Raw genomic sequence first — 3,055 nt, forward strand, 5'->3', positions numbered from 1 at the left:
CTGATCATTTCCTTTTATCGCCACCTATTTTCCATGGTAAATGATTTTATTTTGGTAGTTTGAACAAACATACAATTAAAATGACATTACAATGAGGGTTTGATGGAAACCATATTGAATATAAGTATAAGAATGGTATAAAAGTATTATCTATCGTCATACATCTTGATTATTTTTTTAGAATACTCACATACTCATACTCAGTTTTGGGTTTCGTTGAACGCAATCATGGAAATTTGCCACTGTGCTGCGCTGAGTATGAGCGGCACCGGGCAGCGTATTTTTTTTTCACGCAAGCCTGTGTTTTTTCGCTATTAAAGGAAAAATCACCCTGTAGAAAAGTCTGTTGCAAAAATAGCAAGAAAAATAATTTAAAATATGGATAACGATTTGAGGAAATCCATTATTTTTTTAGTTATCAAAGATTTAAGTTTTGGATTTGTGACGTCATAAACGAGCAGCTGCCCCATATGTTATGCAATATAAAATGCACAAATTTCAATTTTTTATTGGTTAGTGGTAACTTAGTTTGCTTTCTTTTTAAGGAACGGTAGTGAACTAATTTGTCTATTGATATACTGAAGGTACAGCTAAATCCATTTTCAATTTTCTGAGAAACGACATTTCATTGATTTTTTTATCATACGATATGTAAGAAAGCTGTTTGAATATGACGTCACAAATCAAATAATCAACATTCTAATAACTTTTTTTTATTATCTTATGGACTTTTTTCTCAAACATTCGGGATGATTTTTTTTTCAATATTTCTGTCATAAATTTCTTCATTTTGGTAAATTTCCTCTTTAAATTTGTTTAAATCGCTCCTTTTTCGTCTACGCTCACTCCGCTCGCAAACGTCCTTCGTCGGTGACTGCACGTCGCCGTGCAGCTGCCGCATTTAGAGTAACAAAGGGGAGAGAAAGAAAGACAAATCATAAGGAAAACATTAAAAACATATCAAGGGCGGAACGTTTTTAAAAGGGATGGAGGCGCTACACATCCCCCACCCAAAGAATTCTAGTAGTCTATTTTTTATTGATGTTAACAGAACCTTGAAGCCGAGAATTAAGTAGGGGAAGACGGAGTAAGTTGAGCCACCACCCCAAGGCCAGAATGAGTCAGACATTGTGGTGGTGTCATGTATTGACGACCAATTGCATAACCCCTAACCCCACCTCATTAATTGTTTTCAACTTTGCGCAATGGCTATTCCTTGTAATGTATCTCAACATGAAATGACAATATTTTTTGTCTCGGGTCTGAGAAAAAAGTGTGCCGGGCCAAAATACAAAATGGCCGCCAAAATCCCCCCAAATCACATTTTTGGCTACAACTTCTCTATCTGGTGGTCTTTTTCTCTGGTGTTGGTGTCTATTCATATGTTTTGGGGGCAGGCAATTTGTTTTACCTGAAATTAGTACTTAAAAACCATTGTTTGTAGAGTTAAAAGGTTAATCGTTCCGATTCTCTTTATCTGCTACACTACGCCAGTTCAGGACATCATTCAGGCACATGGTTTCTCTACAATGATTTACGCTGACGACACACAACTTATCGTCTCCTTAAAGTCTTCGGAAAGGGAGAATGTTGTAGGGAGACTGGAAATCTGCCTCCAGGAAGTACGGAACTGGATGGTGAGCAATCATCTCACACTTAATGACAGCAAAATGGAGTTGCTTCATGTTTCATCTCCTTTCAGACGAGTGCAGGAGGCTCTTTCTTTGACATCAATGATTGGCCAGGTTCTGCCATCTCCTTCAGTATGTGATCTGGGTGTCATTTTTTTTATAAGAATGTGAACATGCGCCAACACCTAAATATTGTTTGTCGCAAGGCCTCGTTTGCTCTGAGACGTATTGGAATGATTCGGTCATACCTTAGTAAGAATGTGACTGAGATCCTCATTCATGCTTTTGTATCTTCCCTTCTTGATAACTGTAACAGTCTTTTGTACGGAACCCCGGACAAAGATATAGCAAAGCTCCAAAGAATCCAAAATTCAACCGCAAGACTTCACTGGCTACCTATCAAATCACGAATTCGCTTCAAAGTCCTTCTAATAACATTTAATGCTGTACATGGTTTCGCATCTCAATATATTTCTGAACTTGTTTCTCCATACGCCCCCTCTAGATCATCAACTCAACTACTCCTTCAAGTACCCAGACTAAGAACTAAGACGCATGGCGTAAGGTCCTTCTCCTACAGTGCCCCAACCCTTTGGAATTCCCTCCCCAGTACTCTCCGATCACAAAATAATCCTGGACTTTTCAAATCACAACTTAAAACATTTCTTTTTAATGAAGCATTCAACTAGGCTCTACTTTCCAAATACTTATGCCATACATGTATGTAACTGATTAATGTTGATGTTGCGAATTGTTATTCTAAGTAATTCCTTATATTGTATAATTTTTATTTTTGTAAAGTGCATTGAAAGTCCTTTCAGGTCTGAAATGCGCTATATGAGAACTACATTATTATTATTATTATTATTATTACCTGGGTCCCACTTGGAAATGCCCATCTGTAGCCCAGATGATATTCATCTGGTACATGGGCCCAGATACATCCCAGATGGGTCCCATACATGGGTAAGTGTAGGTAATTGGAGACCGTTAAGCTCATTTGCATAATTTACATGAACATGGAAAATGACACACTCTTAAAAGGTTTTTTTTTCCTCTTCAGCAACTTCTACTCTATATTTGGTAACAAAATGGTGAACACAAATTAATTGATTAATAAGATAATGAGGATTAATGACGTCATCATCAAAGGTCTCTCATTACCTACATGTGTAGGTAATGAGGGACAGTTACAAATCATGTTATTTGCAAGAAAACTTTAGTAAAAATGGGATTGTCATGCTAAGTTCAAACACTTTTCTTACAGAAATACATGTAGCCAATTATTTTAACATCATTTTAAAACAATATGAACTAGATGTGGTTGAAAACATGTCTTTTTGTTTGCAATGATAAATGATGCTTTAAATCCTAAATGTTCTGAAGTGCTTTAAAAATAACTTTTCTGAAAAAAAGAAAGGAAA

Source organism: Lytechinus variegatus, chromosome 17 (assembly GCF_018143015.1).
Source record: "Lytechinus variegatus isolate NC3 chromosome 17, Lvar_3.0, whole genome shotgun sequence".
NCBI classification, from domain to species: domain Eukaryota; kingdom Metazoa; phylum Echinodermata; class Echinoidea; order Temnopleuroida; family Toxopneustidae; genus Lytechinus; species Lytechinus variegatus.